Source organism: Dromaius novaehollandiae, chromosome 1 (genome assembly GCF_036370855.1).
Source record: "Dromaius novaehollandiae isolate bDroNov1 chromosome 1, bDroNov1.hap1, whole genome shotgun sequence".
Classification (NCBI taxonomy): domain Eukaryota; kingdom Metazoa; phylum Chordata; class Aves; order Casuariiformes; family Dromaiidae; genus Dromaius; species Dromaius novaehollandiae.
In genome coordinates this window covers 213,941,793-213,961,550 of record NC_088098.1, presented here as the reverse complement: position 1 = coordinate 213,961,550, position 19,758 = coordinate 213,941,793, and the positions used below count along the sequence as shown (strand labels likewise).

The 19,758-nt window shown below is 40.4% G+C and overlaps 1 protein-coding gene across 5 annotated transcripts in view; it reads right to left on the bottom strand.

Moving 5' to 3' along the window:
* Nucleotides 1–19,758, bottom strand: part of TENM4 (teneurin transmembrane protein 4) — a 587,496-nt gene that overhangs the window by 492,648 nt on the left and 75,090 nt on the right. For 4 of the 5 annotated variants that reach the window (XM_064505185.1, XM_026096126.2, XM_026096128.2 and 1 more), the window contains exon 2: nucleotides 4,680–4,822. The exons of the other annotated variant lie outside the window; for it this stretch is intronic. The gene's annotated coding sequence lies outside the window, so the exon portion shown is untranslated. The remainder of the gene's footprint in view (nucleotides 1–4,679; nucleotides 4,823–19,758) is intronic. 5 annotated transcript variants of the gene reach the window in all.

Genomic DNA, 19,758 nt, shown 5'->3' with positions numbered 1-19,758 from the left:
CAGGGATATGCTGAAGCAGCTGATAGCGCTTCACTAAACAGTTCATATACAGCTGCTGCAACAGCACTACATTTGAAGAAAATGGATGGAAAAGGATGGAAAAGCCTCCAGTCGAGAATCTCATCCCACTTCTTTGCCTGGGGGTATCTAGTTTAGAATGGGCAGGGCTGCGTCCCTACCATAAGAGTGGTAACACAGAGAAGGGAAACCCTGTGCTAGCCCGAGTTTCAATGTGGATGGCAGCAAATTCAGCTGACCTCTCTCACCCCATTTCCACGAGCTGATAGAGAATATGGAACCGTCATTTCCTTGGAAAGGCAGATAACCAGGCAAACTTCTTGCCCCAGTAAGAGCTAAGTCTGCAGCTACAGAGATGTCTTTGGACGATGACGAAGATGGCATTCCCACATTTTTGTTTGCACTTTCTTCTTTGATGCTCTCTCTTCTTCACCATTTTCTCTCACTTCTGCCTCCTTTTATGCTAGTTCTTAGAATAATCAATATCTGATCACCTTTGTGTTGAAAAAGTTCAAAAAAAGTTTGGCCTTTTTTTTTTTAACCATCTTCCACCTGTTATACAATTTATACGTTCAAAGACTGGTGATGACAAGGGCTTCAAACCTCATGCTATCACAGCTGCAACCTTGTTAATTCCATTACAAATATTCCATTTCTAAAGATATTTTATTTTGTAGGAGAAATCTATGGCTCAATCTACATAATGTAGTAACCCTGACAGATTTATGTCTGAGGAAAAGAATTACTATGCACATCAGCAAATATGTTTTTTCTTGTCCCACCTGTAAAAACAGCATCAGCTTTATTTGCCAGTTTTGTGGCATCCTATGTCTTCCTCAAGTCCTTCTAATAAATTATCGCTCAGCAATGTCAACCATGCACTATAGAAATGATCCATGGCTAATGAAACAGGTAGTGTACTTTAATATTTTCAGCTAAGGACAGGGTGCTGGAAATCAATGTATATAGCAGAGGCTGCAAAGGTCTGAGTATATCACTTTTTCCCATCCTGGGCCCATTCTCTGGAAAGAATGTATCATGAAGAAAAAATAATTACTAATAAAAGCATGCAGCTCCTAAAGGGTATTTTTCATCTGTTTATCTCATTGTGCTTTACCGATATTGGTCAGTCTCATGAATTTTGTTGTGTAAGTGGGCAAGATAGAGCAAAATAATTTTTCAAAGCCCCCCTTGTAAATCTGAAGTAGATTTAAGATTACCAAATCCCTTCCATGTGGTCTCTGCACTAGGCCACACGACCTCCTTTAATTCAGCTGCAGATCCACAGCTGAGATGTGCTTATAGAGAGAATAAATCATCCGGGATACGACGTGTGAACTGCATAAGGGCATGGTCGGATGATCACCTCCGATCGTTTCCTCTGTGCCCCTTTTTCATAGCAATAGCTGTTGATCCTGACACGCAGCAATAAATAGCTTTATTTTTGCAGTGCATTAATCTAGCGGTCTGGATACTATGAATTACCATGTCTCAGGTGAGGGGATGGTAACTGACAGTAGAAGAAGGAATTGTCCTTTTTTTAGTAGGAACTAAGAAAAACGTGCTAACTAGTGATTGTTGGACCACTCCTTAGTACAAGGAACCAAAACGCTTCCTATGAACATAGCTTGTACTAGCATCAGGAAAATGCTCCTACCTAGACATGCTCTGTCTCCTCACTGAAATTCAACAGTGTCAAGGGCTCCAACAGCTTTAGAAGCACCATTAATAAAAATGATCAGTTACTGGCGCTGTTTCTTGCCTCCGTGAACCCCCCACTTGTAGTAAGCAAAACAGATTTCACTTTTACAGAAGGCCTTTCAACCTCGAGGTCTTGGAGGACCTGGCATCAGCAAAACAATAGGCTTGATTCAGTGGACGCCCTACAGGGGTTCCCTGTATGTTTATTATGGAAGCTCAGTGTGCCCAGTATGCAACCGAAGATTATTTTTCTTCCAAAGGCCAGGCTTGCGTGGAATTCTGTTAATTAAAAGGCACTGCAGAAATGTCAGCTATTACCCTGTTACTACATAGCATCCTTTGTCCTTCACATAATGATTTTAAAGTGTTTTGCAGACATCGTTTGATAGAATAATCAGATATTATTATTGAGTCTTTATGTCTCCTATTGTTCCAGAAGTGTTGACCTTGCTTTTCCAGTACAGAGGTCTGTCTACCAGGCTAACCACCACAATATCTGAGTACCTCAGAGGAGATCCTTATGTGGCAACGTTTCTGCAGGAACTCAGAACCGGCCAGACTTACTGATAAGATCCATTTATTACCCTTGTGCACTTCTGCAAGGTTATAAAGCAATTCCTATTTCGCATTTAAATCCTGTCCTGGCAGCATATGGGGAGATGTGTGGTTCTGATAACCCAAATCTCCCCAAGTTCTCGGAGTTGGTGTGATTTACTATCAGATAGTGTAATCGCAGAGAACCAGGATGAATGGGTCCTCCATTCACCCTTTTCCAGCAGATACGTAGTACTGATTAATCCTTTTGAACTACTGAATCGCTATGGGAATAGCTCTTCGTTTATGCCCTTCATTTTCATTTGCTAGTACAATGTATTAACAGCCTATGTTTTAGCCATGGAAAACCAGTTATTAGCACACCTTCCCATAAATATATTTTTCCTTCACTGGACGTGTATTATAGACATATCTATAAATATGCACGCACTCAGCAGGGTATATACAATACATCTGGCAGGGAATGGTAACCCCCAGCACAATACCAGTTTTTAATATAACCTTGGCTTATTTCCATAGCTGTCAGAAAGTCTAGGTTAGGTTGATAAGCTTCCTAAAAGGGAAAAATACAGTTTGTGGCAACTGAGTTATGTTCCTCTTGTTGCTAGTCCTGATACTTATGAGAGCTTTATCTTCCCAGGGGTGGGATATTTTAAGAGCTGCTGAATGACTTATGATACAAAAGCTTGCATTTGGATACATGGAGATATTTCACCAAATCGTCAACATCCTTCGTAAATCTGAATGTCCGAGAGGTAGGCCAACTGCTCTATTTTGCACCTCCCATGCTTTTCATTACTTTTGTTTTCTGAAAGAAAATCAGATCATTCCACTATTACCTTGACACACTTTTCCTTTGTCCTGAAAAACCTTATTTCCCCCATCTAAGCCCATATACCTGGGCTGGTTACATAGATGCCTAAGCTGTAAATTCGTTTATTGAAACATCTCCAGGAATGCCAAAAGGAAAAAGAAAAAAAAAATTGATATAATGACATTATTGCTCTACTAATCTCTCCTGAATCAGTCATCTACAGTGGGAGATCTAAACAATATTTAAAATGCATTTATGTTAATAAAGACATATCAACAACAATCTGTCTCTGTTACAATGTGTGCACTCAAATCTGGAAGAATTCAGGCTAGTCTCATTACTATATAAACACCATAAACTGAAATACATAATCACAGCCCAGACCGAAGGAAGAATACAAGTATACGCTTATTGTTTGAAACCAAAAGACAATCAGTACTTGAAATGCACATATTCTGAAGTCTTATCTGGAAAAAAGGTATTTTCCTGTGCTGGACCTAAAAAATAAAAATTGCATAAGAATCTTAGCCCAGTCCTTACAAGTCAGGCCATTCTAGATCTTTTTTGTTGTTGTTGTTGATTTGTTTTTACACTTTTAAATGTGGAACTTCTGACTGAAAGTTGTACTAGTAAACTTAACTGTGTTTCTGAACCTTTTTCTACGGTTTATTAAAGTCTTGCTATATGTAGCACTTTAAGAACATTTCGAATTTCTATTTTTTTTTTGTCTTTTTTGAAATACTTCATGTGCACTCATTTGGAAAACTGAGGTACAGTACTCTGCAGCTGACAAGTTTTATTTGCTATTTGTTAAGCACAAATAAGGAGAAGACGCAGTTCTACGAGGTGTCTTATGCAAAATCATTAGATGAGTCAGAAGTAGCAGATCCACATGATACTGGTAAAATCAGTGGTGATTGTGATCATTCAGCAAAAGTGTTGGTGGAAGTCCAAATAAATTTGTCAATTTGGAAGTTAAAATACAGTCCACACTTGCTGGAAAAAAAAGTGTTATTTTTGTACTAGAATGAGTTTTAAATGGTACTGTGTGAGCTGGAAATGTTGGTGACACACAGAGATCAGAGACTCTGTAGCTGAGAATAAATTAGGCTAAGTAGTATATGAGCTTTCATGAAATTATGTGCAGGTCATTTCTTACACTTTAAATGAATTTCCACAGCAGCAAATTAACGTGACAATGTCATTCATTCAAGGCTTATGAATCTGCAAACATTTCTGGTCTTGATTCAATCACTTTTGTTAAATTTGTGAACAAAACAGAAAATATATGTATATATTTTGAACTTGAATAACTATTTATTATACAAAAAATTAAAAATACACTGGAAATATAATTTCATAATTTTTGCTCTTTCTATTCCTTTAATGGCAAGCAAGGATGGAATCAAGAGAACAAAAATGATGTTTTGTAATATCACAGGAAATACCTAGATTTTTCAACTCCATCTACGTAGAAATGCACACTGAAAGCAAAGGAAAAATATATGTCCAATACCCATAATGTATTAAGAGGGTTTTTTTCCTCTCATTTTTGCATAAAAATAAGTCTAAAAAATTATAGTATACTTACATATTTCAGATCCTCATTTGTCTAAGAATAGAAAGCACTCAAGTCATGTGTCAGAATAACTCTGGCGGTCTCTTCGCAATCCCCTTTTTGTGTTCACCATCCACAAAAATCAGTGCGCCACTGCAATGGTCCAGCCATTCTCACTACAGAAAAGGAGCCAGGTGTTGTGTGTCAGAAAAGACTGGCAGGAATTTGTTAAGGTTATTTGCATGGTGGCTGTCAGGATATTCTTTGTACGACCCTTCGTAAATCCAAAGACCCTGAGAGATTCCCCCTAACTGCGAGCACTTAACCAAAAGCACCTACATTAGCAGCAAATTCTCCCCAGGCTACTGTCTCAACAGGCAGAAACTGATATCTAGCTCTGTGTCCACACTGATATACAGAAACGGATATCTGTCTCCGTATCTACAAGACACCTGTGTTGAAGCTGCTTTCCAATGCTTTCATTTCCACAGGAAGAAAATCTGGGCAACCAGATAAGAGTTATGGCATGTTGAAGGCACATTCTTATCCCAGATGCTCCAGGATCAGTACACAGGGCATGTCTGCTGCACCCATGTCTGGCTGCACAGTCTAAATGTGGCCTCAAAGGCTGCATAAGACTATACACTTAATCTGAGTTGCCTAAAGTTGAGCAGAATGAAATTGAACCTAAGTTAACATGCAGACTATGGAGAAATAGAAAATACATTTTCCACAGGACAAAACTAATAAGAAATGGTTGCTTTTATTTCCTCTCCTCCTTTCCAGCTTATTTATTTATTTTAAGACAGTACTAACATTGTAGTTTTTATAAACTTATATTGGCGTTTTTAAAAAATAGAGGAGAAAGAGTGCCCTGAGCTGGACACCTGGATAAGTCCAATAGCTTCAACATGCACAAACAAATACTGACTCAGTCCCATGGTCCACATCCTTCAGGCACTTTGCTATGTAATTTTGCAACTTCCTGAACATTTTATTAGCAACTCTGTATTTAGTGGGGGAATTGAACACAACTCTCTCAATTTCATAGACACTTGAACATATATATAATTTTACTGTGAGGCACATTTGGGCAATGTCACTCAGTTTAGTGACAGCACTCATAGGTATAATATGTTGCATAGTGATGAAATTGAGCCAGTATATGACTTTGCTAAGGGCCACCAGCTTCTGATAGGTCACAGTTAACATGCCCTTCAGTACTATCAAACAATAACTTGAAAAAATGTGGCTGCAGATGTAAGACACAGCTCAGCTCCGTTGCCCCCTCAGAAAACATCTAGTGCCACTGGAGATGCCCAAGTTATCCTGGCAGTCCTCCAGATGCTATTCAAGACATGGGTTTCCTGCAGATCCTGTATCTTCTCTACCAGTCTCCTAGTTTGGGCATCTCAAATGGCTCTAGATGCATTATAAAATGAAAGCAAGCACTAAAAAAATCACAGGTTATGCATTGGGCCCTGAGTTCCCAATCCCACTACATCATCACTCCCCCTATATAATGCCCACGCACCATCCCTTTCCGTAAATACTGCTTTAGGCAGTGGGTTGCCTACCAGGATATCTACATTTCCATTTTGAGTACTGCTCGTGCATATGCATGAGTGCTGGATCAGGGCTCACGTGTCTTTTAAATAATACCCCTGCCTTTTTTTTTTTTCAGTAAAAATTAAAGCAACAGCAATTCCAAAAAGCTGTTATGTTTTGATTGTTAGGAGCTGCCATAAATGGATTCCAGTAGAGATAATGCTATAAATGTTGATCATGTTACAAGTTGGCCCACCTACTGTCACTTCAGGAAGCAGAAGTTTAAATATAAATCACCTATTTTTAACTGGGTTAATATTAGAACTGAAGGAGGAGATGTTCAGCTGGGGTAAATAGCAGCTTCACTGCTGTAGGTGCCATTATGCTGATTTACAGCAGCCAGGGAACTGAAACAATATATTGTCTTTTCACCAGCAGCTCCATTAATGCATTTAGAATATTAACTCAATAAGGAAAAGAAAAATGAGAAAAAAAAGCAAAGGCTGAGGCTTTTTAAAGCTATCTGGTGAGTTCTGACAAACTTCTACAGTTAAATGAGTGGAATGTGCGTCTTTGCCCATTAGACTGCTTCAAATCCCAGAACTAAAATTTGCATGTTAATAACTATGCATTTTGTTTACAATGAGCCGTATATTCCAGATGTAATTAAAACCAAGAAGATTGTTACTGGGTACCTCTTGATGATACCAAATTTATATTATAAAAAAAAAAAAACAAAATGCATGAGACATTAGATCAAAGTACTTTGATATACTCCAAGCAGTAATTTCTGTTTTCTTCTTGAAGCTGCAGCTCCTGGAGTACCGTGATTAAGTAAGATAATTATTAAAAATAAAAGCAGAACTGTCAGATCTTATTACTAGAAAGGAAATAGGAGCTCCATATTTAGAAGAAAAATAAAGAGAATAAAAATGTTGTAATGTTTAAAACTCATGATTCTAAGCAGCTCAAGCTACTGTGAGTTATTGAATATTCCTGAGTTGGGTACTCCAAAATGCTTCAATGCTTGGACTTTGTAACTCTATATAAACAAAATTACAAAATCTAATAAGTTTAGCCAAGGGGAACCTTACTTTTTCTCCAAAAATCCAAGTAAAGGAGCCAAGGTTGTGTTTTCTTTTTAAATGACTTTCTCGATCTTTAGCTTAGGTGTTTAAAGACTCCGTAATGAAGCATAGCACAGAGTAAAGCATAGGAGGTCTAAGACTATGGGCTCTGGGGAGATTAAGGGCTGCATAGCTGCTTGCTTTTTGTTACGTTAACCTGCCCCAGGAAAGCAATTCCCTCCACAGCCCCCCATGCCCAAGCCCCATAAGCTGAGACATATGGCAGTTCTGCGATACAGATAGCACATTGTGGCAGTTTTATTGATGTTGGGACTGCTCCTTAGCTAAAATAAGTCTTCTCGGCTCAGCTACGAATTGATCCCATCGACTCTTGGCGAAGGGAGAGTAGTCATAAAGGTTAATATTACTCTTACAGTCAGACGCCTGTTCTGAATTGCCCTCTGGAGGTGCCTCCCTCCACTGACTTTGGGGAGATTAGATGATTAAAATTAGGCTAAAGCTAACTTTTGTACCTCTGCCAGTTCACTGGGACTGATTTATAGTAGGTGTGCAGAGGTCTTTATGAACCCTTGGCCCATAGTGCTCAGACATGAATGTAAGAAAGACCATTAGAGGGAGCAACAAGAGTGGTGCAAATTGGGGATGGCCACCGCTGTCGTCTCCTCTGCTCCTCCTTCTGCACGTTCAGCTCTGCAGAGCCACCCACCGCCTCCGCCGAACTCTCCCAGGAGGGAGCTGTGGCAGGAGGCAATGTAATCCCACACGCTGAGGAAAGAGCTCACCAGCACAGCAGAGCCATCTGCCTGGGAGACTCAGCAAAGCTCCATGCACTGGGGCTAAAAACATGGCATTTTCCTTCTGGCTCCCGCTTGGCTAACCGAGGATGGTAACCATTAAAACAACTCAATGCCCAGATCACAATGTTTGCACAGGGAATGCAATTAACATGAAATTGTTAATTAACATGAATTCCCCTGAACGAGAGAACCGCTCTGCATCTTGCAATGTGCTTTAGTACCAAGGGCCTTGCAAAGGGTTTTCAGATCAGATTCCTGGCCCAAGCACAAAAAGCCTTGGTTATATAATACGCCATCGCATGAGCACAGACATGCAGAGATCATTTCGTATTCACTGCTTCCCTCCCCAGATGTCTCTACCCCACCCACCGGTTTCTCTCCCAGCCTTGGAACTGCAGGGCATTTCATTGCAGCTTCACTGGCTTGTGCTTCCCCCAAAGCAGCACTGCAGAACCTCTGCTCCTCCCTCAAAATTTTGTCTCCTCAGGTCACTTTACTATACCCGCTCTGGCCTCAGAGCCTGTTCTGCAATTTCACAACTGCTGCAAATTTCAGTTTCAAATAAGCTGCTAACTCATGAAGGCTAACCAGGCTGGACCCACCAGTGTTCCTTAGATGCATTTCCGTTTTGCTCTGTCCTTGGACTTTGGTTCTTCCTCATTTAGGTTTCGGCCCATTTTACAGAGTTTAATACCACCTGCATACTTCTTCTTCTTCTTCTTTTTTTTTTTTCCCCCTCATCTCTAGCTTTCTTTTGCAGGCTGCTATTTACCTAATCCATCTTCCTTGAAGAATTATGATGATCCCTAAGAGCTGAAATGTTAGCTATTGAAACCCTTGGGTATATCCACAGATGATTATGTAAGGCTGGAGGCGCTATGCCAGATGAACTGACGACAGAGCCATTTATCATTAGCAGGAACAGGCACATTAATCGGCTACAATATCAGTATCATCCTCCAGCATTGACAAAACTCTTGTTGATCCTGAATGTATCACTAGAACATCCTTTATTAAATGAGATGAATAATACTGAGGCCAAGGGTCACCCTGCTTCAGCTGAGAAAGCTCAATTATTTATGGATACTTCACTCATTAAGACACCTATATGTTGCCAAGCCTGGTAAAGAGAGCTTTTTGGTGTACTGAATAAAGGTTTTTATCTGACAGATAAAAATCTTCCTCATCAAGGAATCAACAACAGAGAAATGAAAACAATTGAGCCCTGCAAAGCTTCTGGAGGGTCCTCAAACACTGGACCAGGTTGTTGAGAGATGTAGTGGAGTCTCCACCGTTGGGGACATTTGAAAAATGGCTGGACACAGCCCTGACCAACCCATTCTAGCTGACCCTGCTTTGCTCAGGGGGGTTGGACCCAATGATCTCCAAAGGTCTTTTCCAGCCTCAACTATTCTCTTCCTCTGGGTCCATAAGGCAAAGCCAAGCATGGGAATTTCTGGGATTCTGTCCCTGGCTCTTCCATGTGTTCACACAAAAGCTAAAATATTCATAATTGGCCACTGCTGCCCGCTGCCTCACCTTGGGAGGAGCAAGCTCCTCTTGAGAAACTTTGATACTGATTTTCTTATGTACTTAGCAACAGGGTAAGTGAAAAAAGGGGAGTTTGCTACTCCAGTGGCTATTGCTTAATATTTTACCCTCAAAATTAACTGTAGTACTCTGTAGTTCACTTCAATTCATTGAAGTTCTCTGTAAAAGGGGAACTGCCTGACCTCTTTGGACAGGTTTTATAATGTGTGCATCAGACTGTACAGCTGCTAGGTACACACTGTGTATTATTTCTGGCACAATGGAGTAATGGCTTTGTGTGATACCTTTGTCACCTTGGTTGGTCCAGATGCAGTGATACAGTCTGATAGCTCTGTGCCAGGATGAATAAAGTAAAATACTGGTAAGTTTACTAGAATATCTACCATACATTTCAAGTGGTGAAAACAAACTATTCCTTTCAAATGTGATTTTCATCTACTTTTACTTCAGCCAGCAATAAATGGTTGTGACCCATTTCAGTGGAGGGATAGCTCAAAAATACTACTCCTGATAACTCCCAGGGCACCAAAAGGCCCAGTGTATCAGAACTAGGTCAGGTCCATTTTGCCAAAATCAATGAATTTTTGCAGGGGAACTCAACCAAATCGTACATTTCTACTCAGTGTCCATGTGTTGCTGCAGTGGCTGCACTTGACACACAAGGAGTTTGAGGTTATCAGCCCCTCCCTCCATACAATTTGTTGACTAACTATGTACCGATTCTCTCAAAAATGACACTCTTCTCCTCACTTTATCACCTGATATTTTGATATTAGCAAGAAAAATAAAACTTTTTCTCTCTCCCCAGGAGGCACTTTGGGGACTTTTTCTTGGAATGTTAGAAAACTTCCTCCAAACTTAGAAAGAAGCATTTTGTTTGCACACACACTGCTAGGGTATTTTCAACGCTGACACTATATCAGATTGACAAGAATGCTTTATACCTGCGCAGCCAAAAGAACCGGCAGATGGTTGGTGACAAAAAGAGCATACCATGGAGCTGCAGGAGAATCATTTCAACAGATCTGGAATTTCAGAGCCTGAAAGACACAGTGCAACAGCCAAACCGTAGCATTGCTCAGCTTTCAGCCAGAAGCAAGGCAGGTGCTTGAAGCATGTGCCAAGATTCCCTGACTCAAAAGGGCTTAGTCTCCAAGCCAGAAGCAGATCCGACAAATGTGTTTGGGAGGCTCTCACAAAGAGATCTAAGCGTGACCTCTTGGTGTAGGACAGCACCTCCAGCCTGGGCTCTGTGGCTCTTTGATAGTGAGAGCACAGGCCTCTCCAGTGTTGTTTTCCCTGTTACAACAGGCAGCAGGACAGCCTGCAAGTACAGGGGGGAGCAGTGAGCACACGTGAAGCGGTAGGTGGAAGCGCAGGAGATGCGCTACCCGGCAGGGCTCCCTTGAGCATGGGTCCCCGGGAGGTGACACATCACCAACCGCAGCACCCGCCAGCCTGCTGAATTTGGCGCTGGGGGCCATTTAATAGGAGAGAAGCTGCAATGCTGCAAAAACACATGAGGCATAGCTCTAGCTGGTGGGGATGGGGAGGAGGGAGACAAGATTTTTGGGTTCAGGATGTTAGATCTGTCAGATCCGGATTGGTCCTGTTCCCTGCTTGACAGCTTCATATTTCATGCCACCCTACCTCTAGTAGGCAAGTGACATACTTAGAGCTCTGTCTGCCACCTGAACTTCTTAAAGAAAAATGTTGTTTTCTGTATCTTCCCTTCTTCCAGTTGCTGGAAGAGAGAGGAGGAAAAATACAAGTCTTTGCTCCTCACTGTTAATTTCTTTTCTTGAATCATCTTCCCTTGTGAACATTTCCAGTACCTCCCTCTGCTGCTGCTCAAAATTTCCCAGGCTGCAACTGCAACATATTGACCCGATTCACAGTTCCTGTTAAGCAATGGTGAAACCATCCCGAATATGTTGAACATCCCTTTCCTACGAAATAAATGAACTCTAGCAAAGATCACTGCGGCTAATCTGTCTACAGACTCAGGAAGATTCTTCTGCACCTCTGCATTTCAGAAGATGACCTTTATCAGATGTAAGGACTACAAATAATTTCTGACTGTGTAGGGTGCACTATGAATATAGGATTTGATGCACACAAGCAACAGCTCTTCTGCTACCATACATCAGCCAGCACATCACAGATTCAATGTCACAGAAAGAAAAGCGTAAAGGAGAGAGAATAAACATAAGAACTAGCTCAAAACTAGCAAATGGGGAAGAGGAGCCCAAGTAAAACAGTGTATGCTGAGGGGCCAACGGAGTACTGTGGAGTTAGTCTCCCTGGAGGAGGCGACAGAAGCCAGAGGCAATATTATCTCTCTAAACGCAAACGTTGTCTGAGAGAGATGTTGCTGCTGTGATCAGGCCAGGAAGAACAACAAAGGTCTTTGCTGAGTAAAGGACCGGGATTGCTGGTGTAGGAAGCACTGCGCACACTGATGCTCCAGGGCATCAAAGTCGTGATCCAGAGACCCTGAGCCCCCCTTCAGCTGACCCTTCCCGTAATGGGGGCACCAAGTGTGTGGATCAAACCCGAGATTTTAGGTCTCAGAGTTCAAAAAAGCTACTGGAGGTGAAATCATTCACATCCTTCCTCCGCTTCAAGTCCTCTCCAAGAACAATGCCACAATATTTTTTCTTTCTGTTTTACTGAAATCACTTGGGGGTCAATTATCTTTCTCGGATGGAAACCATATGCCATTTCACATTCTTGCATAAGGTTAAGCTGCATATGATGAAACTGTTCAATTATATCTTGCGGGAAGGAGAGGAGAGGGTGAAATCCAGCCAGAAGTTAACTTTCTCATTTGGTGACAATCTAATCGAAGATCTCAGGCACATGCAGAAATCTGCATGCCCACAAGGAACACAGGAGAGAAAGTGGTGCTTTTGTCATTACAAAAGCAAGCTGCATGGGGAGCATTAATATAAACAAGATGGAGAAATGCCCTATCTAAGACTGGTAAGACTTTTACTACGGCAGGGCTGGATTGTTTTTGTTTGCAGCTTGCAGACTGCTTTAAACACAGGAGATATCCTGTTGATATAAAATCTGGCCTGCTGTGTGGGTCTATACTTCTCACTTCACTTCAGTGCAGGAATATGCCTCTCAAATGCTGGGCTGAGTTTGTAAGCTATTCTGGCATATGAGGTTGGTTCTTCTCACTGTGAATGGTTTTCCTTCAAGCCAGAATCTGAGTGTTTTATGCTCATCTGGCAGGGACAAAAGAGAAGAAGGAAAACAGACACGGAATCTCTCTGTTGATTCTCACACTGGTAAAACTCCATGCAAACAGAAACTGCAAATGGAAATAAGAGCTAGAGCCACAGGCAAAGGGCTGTAGGGAAAGCGCAACTCAAGCTGAGACCTGTTTACAAGTAAATTCTTGATAACTCTTAAACCAATAACTTTTTTACCTGTATCATTTCCTTTCCTTGTCAAAGAGCAACTTTCTCTTTGACAGTGAAAAAGAATAACTCTGAGAACACTCAATCCACAGCTTTGAAGAGCTTAGCTTTCACCTAGAGTTATGTTTCAATACAGCTATACTTCCCCAGCATCTAGCATTTGGAAAGCGTATTGCTGAAAAGAAATAGGCACACAAACACATGCACACACACACACGTACAGATGTCTACTGTTCTGGCTTCAAATAACTCTTGCAGAGAAAGAGGGGTGTGTATGTATGGGTGTGCACGTGTGTGGGCATGCATGGGAAAGCAAAGTGAGCTTTATTTTAACCTGAATACCACCTAAACAAAGATCCTAATGTTATCCACTGGAATGAGGTAAGAAACATGATCATTCAGCCCCAAGACCTGCCTGAAACTACAGTTTCTGTAGCTCTGAATGAGTAGCAGCCAAAGTGAGGGCGATCAGATGAACTGCATTTAGAAGTGATGCAGTGAACTGGTACAAGGGGAAAGTGCTTTTTGTGATCGATATGAAAATGGGGGCTTTCATCTAACCACAGAAAGAATGGCGAAGAAGAATTTGGGCAATATAATATGGGATAAAAGGGCAGACAGCTTCTTATTTTAATCTAGAGACTTAATGATGCTTATTAAAGGGTTGTTACTTGGTTTCGTAAAAGAATTATGGCCTTAAGTACTTCTTTCCCTAGAATGAATGGCCTCATGGGGAAAGACACCTTTTAAAGACACTTTTTTTTTTTTTTTTTTTTTTAATAAAGTCCCTGGTCCCTGTTAAGGAGGTGCTCTTCTCTGTTCTGTGTAGCTTTTGCCAAAACTCACCAGCTCATACAATGAGAAATTCACTTGCATGTTTTATACTTGAAGTCCACTGCCTCTTGCCATGGGCAATGATGCACATGCAATTCACCAAGCAGCACATTCATGCAACAGCACTCAAATAAGGTGTTATTATGATTTGATTCACATAATAATTGTTGAGCTTTGCAACAAGTTGTCCAATATTTGAGAGCTCCAAAATAGCACACTGGCTGTATGTTTAAGAAAATGCATTGGGCCAAAGTGAAGTCTGGAGGAGATGCACTGAAGTCAATGAATTTCCACCAGGAGTGAGCCGGGCTGCACGTGTCTGCTGGGGAAATCTTTATACCGCTGCGGCACTTCATTATAGCTGTCATTTTGTCTACGAATTATTGCTTCCTTGTCAGATATACCTCCCCTACTACTTGAAAACAGTCATCTGGGGAGTAGGCCAGCAGCAAAACAAAACCTCTTGGAGGTTAATGTAGCAACAACAACACAAAAAGGAGCTGGCCCACCTCTTAGACAAGGGGGCAGAACCGCGCAGTACTCATTTAGCTGCAGAAATCAAATCTGTCTGTATCTGAATACAGCAGGCAGCACTTTTTTCTGGCACTGGAAATCAACAATGATGTCTTTTGAACTCCGTGTTACTAGCTTTTTATATTACATAGTGTGTTTTAAAGCCTTATAGTTCTGCAGTAGCAATTAGCAAAGACAGTTCAGAAGAATTAGTGTCTTATGAAAGAAGAAGAAATCTGCTCATTAGCTTTTCAGCTATAGTTGAGAAATCCCATATGGCATTCAAATATAAGTATGCAAGGTGCTGACTTCTCTACAGTTCAGTAAAGAGACATGGTGCAGAGATATGCACCTGGGAGGCAGAAGTCCAGGGCACCAAGCTGCCCTTCTTCTTGTTAGATGATTTCATTCCATTAGGATAAATTGTCCTTTTGTGGGTAAAAAAGACCTATTCTTATGCTTACTGTAAAAGAAACCATAAAGCATTAATTTAGATATAGTTGTAATCATACACTTACAATAGTTATAAATATATGAGTAACAGTTTAAATATAGTTATAATAGTTATAATAATAAATAAAATGGGCCAAACCTATGATAAGTCATGTTGCTCCTGTATTCCTCTTGAAGGTGTATGTCCTACGTGTGCAGGTATAACCTCTGCGCTAAACCTAACCTGCATCCAGAGGGAGCCTAGCAGTCTAATATGTAGCTTTGCATATCTTTACAACTGTAAAATAGGGGAAATGTTTTGAAGTTAAGTATTTTGAGACATGCAGAGTGCAACAACATTCTTGTAGGAATTAACATGGCTTGGAATCAAGCGATGGTCCAATGAATGAAATTAAAGAGCCTTCCCTCTGCTGCCTTCCCTGAAGGGTCATTTATGAAACTGAAAATAAATGCAAAAACAATCTAAAATCATGACCAGTGACCTCAGGAAAAGTTTTATGCTCACTTCACGCTACTAAATGGCTAAAAATCCAGAGCAACTGCAACAGAAAATCAGATCCAACCTTACTGGAACGAATTGTGCTTTGAAATATGTTGGTGCAGTGCCACAGAAGTCAATGGGATATGACCTTCGGAACGAAGGAAAGAGGTCCACGATATTTGTCCTAGTCAGCTTGGCTGCAGAGCTGCTCTGCACATCATGTGCAGAGCCTCTTGTTCCCTCTGTTAGGATAAGTGCAATTTGTCTGTTTAAAATTTAAGGTCATGAATGTGAGAAGCACCCTTTAACAGTTAAATCTTCCCGGTAATAAACACACTGGAAAATGTAGAGGAGATTTACATGAAAAATGATGTAACCTGATGAACACTGGTCCTTCCTCTTTGAGGTCTCTATATAATGGGACAGATATAGTAGGAGGTGTGGGAGATGGGCAACTGTTTTAGAGCCAGTAGTATTGCCCAGTTGGGCCCTAATTACTGCTTATGTGACTTTATAGCAGCCATGCAGCAAATCCATATCCTTTTCCTTCTTCCCATCCAGATCATGTCTGATCTGCCCTGCACATCAGAGTGGGGTAAAGAAATTACTGGGATTCTGACACAGAAAGTGGTGTGTGAGAAACACATCCACATGATGATACTTTCAAATAATAACTTTCAAACACACGTTTGGGAAATGCCTACAGAAATGAGTTTGTTTATTCTTCAAGGAACCAGCCTGGTTAACAAGAGGATGAGGGGGACGGAGAAAGAACAAATAATGGGAAATTAATATAACTATCATTATCCATAAATATTAAAGCAGATTAACAGATTAGGACATAAAAAAGCAAATGCAGCTTCCATAGTTTAAGGTTCTAATAGCATTAACGTTCTATTTCCTGTCAACTGGTTATAAGCTAATTGCCATTAATTTTTCATAGCTAAAGGAGGAAGAAAAGAGGAAAAAATGAGATTCCTGTATTATTGGCCAAATACTCAAGCTGTGAAGGCAGTCCAATGCAAAGTGGTGAAAAAGACTCATCACAAGATAATTGAAATTATGGCGGGAAAAGACTTATTAATCCATCCCCTCGTCAATGCAAATTCTCTTCTACTACAGAGCACCTGATAGAGTAACCTACTCAAACAAGATTTAAAAGTGACTCAGTGATTTAAATATTTTTGTTATTAATTAACTAATTTATTTTTTTAATGAAACCTCTGAGCAAATAAGTAATCCTGTAAGCAGTGTATACTATACACTATAGACTATATCACTATATCACCAACAAGATAGCAAGGATGCTGGGCTTCCACTAGCCTGAACACCAGCTAAAAACACTTATGCAGTGGCCAGATAAATACTTAACCCATGATATAAAAGTGTGCACATCTATTGCATTAGCCAAAAGGTCATGGCCAATTCATAAACCTCTATGTTGCACTGCCAATAGGTGACCGAAAATCATAAGGACTTAATGTTAATGCTCATTCCCCTGGGTAGTTCAGGAGAATAACTTCACACAAGGCCATCATGGTATGTGTAATACAACTAATAATAAACCAGTGACACTTTGCAAGGCACCACGTGCCATCAAATGCACAGACTGAAAACTTAGATTACCGAATCTCATTTCCTCTAATTTTAATATCGACAAAAGTTACTTGTAAAATATGCCAGAACAAATTAAAGTCAGATTAACTTTTTAATGTTTCCGTCCCTTTTTAATTACCTGAAATGTCTTCCACCATATACTTTGGAAAATTGTTTAAGTCACACTGCAACAGAAATTTCTCCCTGCTTTGCAGTCCAAATTTTCTTTTTTTTTAGTATAATCCTATCACACCTGTGTTTGTCACCTTGTGAAAACAGAAACAATAATTTCCCCTTTTCCTCTGAGTGCATGACTTTCTTTTTCCTACCAAGTCAGGTTGTTCAGCCCCTTAATGATTTTTGCTGCTGTTCACGGAATTCCCTTCAACTGGTCAACATCCATCACTAGATTCAAAGTGCAATCTTATCAGTGCCGTATACAAGAAAATCACCTCCCTGCGGACAAAGAAATGAAGACTCTGCACATACAGACCAAATCATACCAGCCAGTTTTGTCATCCATTCCAGCTTACATATATATTATTTGCTGTCTGCTAAAACCCCAAGGTCTCCTTTGACACTTTTGCTTTCCAGGTATCTTTGTCTGACTTAATAACTGTGCTTTAGATTATTTCCCTCTCAGATTTATTAGCCTACATTTTTCTAGGTCAAATCTCATTTTGTTACTTGAAGCACATATATCTGACATCTCCCATTCTCCTTGCACTATTTCCTGGTGATTAGACTTAGACATTATAATTTTGAGGCAGAAGCTGGAAGACCCTCGTTAAGATATGGATGGGAATCACTCAGAGGAGTTTAGCCCTTTTATCCCTTTATGTCTCATCCTGATCCTACCAAGTGCTGCTTTCCTTGTTTACTGCTAGGGCACTAATTTTTCTCAGTATGACCAACTGTACAGATGCCAAAAGAAGGCCCTGGAACTCTTTCAGTCCTGCTTACTGGCCAGGAAGAAAATAGCAACCACCAGGCCCTTCAAAGGACAGCAGCTATCTCTGGAAGTATGCACTTGGAACATTTTAAAAGGATTTCTAGCTGATGCAAATGCAACAAGATCCCTTTGTAACTTCCTCTTCTCCCAGCCTGGGTGGGATCTTGCTCTTAGTATTAAGCTGAAAATGCAAGTAGCGTGCTCTTTAAGATGATCGGTGAAGGCAATAAATGCAGCTGTGAGAAAACAGATTCCAGTCACATGTCAATGGATACTTTCCCACAACAGGGATGTGTTTCTTTTTAATCATTCAGCAAGTCTTTCCGATGAGCTGCTGTCTGTAGGGCAAGTCCGCCTCCATGCAAACAAGAATCTCAGTGATGTCTTTCACTGCAATTTCTGTAGATTTCTAACAGAGACAAAAGGTGGGATTGGTTTTACCTATCTTTTGGCATCTACAGTGTAGACAGTCCACATCTGAGCCAGTCACAACCACTGGAATCCATAATCATAATCCTTAATCAGTGGAATAAAGAAATGGAAATATTGCGGATACAACTAATCTCATCCTGAAATAGGCATCAAAATTAGGTCTTAGGAATTACACCCTACAAGTGCTTATGTCATTTCCGTGGTGATGGAGGCCATTGAATGGCCAGAATCTCTTTTCTTCAATCTAATAAATGCATCCTGCTGTGTTTTGGGTGCCTATCCAGAAGAAATTCAAGTAATTGGGGCTCACCAGGTTCATGATTCACACTTCCAATTTTTTTCATACTACTAAAATGTAAAACCATAGTGGCTTCTTTAGATTCTGTTCTCTTTTTTTCCCACATCATAAAGCTTTTTTCTCCATGTAACTTAGGAGCATCTTTGATGAGCCATGTTTAACAGTGCTTTTTACCCAACAGATGTCTAAGCAGTTAAAGCTCCACAGGAATACAATATCCTGTATCCAGTTCTTGAATAGCTTGTCCAAGGAATTTATATTTTCTTTCATTTCAAGGCCTTCAACAGATGCCTACTGTTGTCTTTCACCCTTTGTAATTTAATCCAAAGTATTCCACCATTCTGCTGTTCAGTATCAAATTGTGTCTCACTGGCATTGCAAGCATGGAAAGTTATTCATGATTCCAGTGAATAGTGGTAATGAGACACATAGAAGCAATACAAATAAATAAACCAGCTCTCACACACATTTATTGCCTTAAAAGGATTCTGCAGAGTACGACTCCTTCCTCTCTGAGGTCCTTGCAAAAGTCTTCAAATGTTGCAAACACAACTTCAAGAACAGGTCAGATAGACTAGCACAACTACAACTGCAGCAATCAACAGTTCCCAAAATTTTCAACTTAATTAATCTATTCCAAACTTCAGAGGTAAAGGTGAAATTTGGATTACAAGCTGGTTTCTTGAACACTACCATGGCATAGTCCTTGAATCCCATTAAACCTGCCGAATATGAAGATACTTGCCCACCATATGATACTCTACATTAAGTTTATTTCGATGAGGAAATCTCTTTAAGTTTTATTATAGGAATAACTGTCAATTTTATTGTTTGTTTAACAACATGGAACTTTCCATAAAGATCAGAGACCTTAATTACACTCCTGTACCTAATCCTCTGGGCAATTCATTGGAGTAGCTTTTAAACCCTTTTCCAGGTTCTGGGCATGGCTTTTCTGTTATGCACTGTCATTTACCCCCATCCTTTCAGAAGGAATCAAATTCAATGCACTGAGTAGCTCTACAGGCCAGTGGGATTCTGTTTTCACATTGGTTTTCATCTCGGGAATTTATGTTTACAAGGTAAATTGCATATTTTTTCAACATCTCATACATTTGTGCAGAAGTTGTGGCGCTAG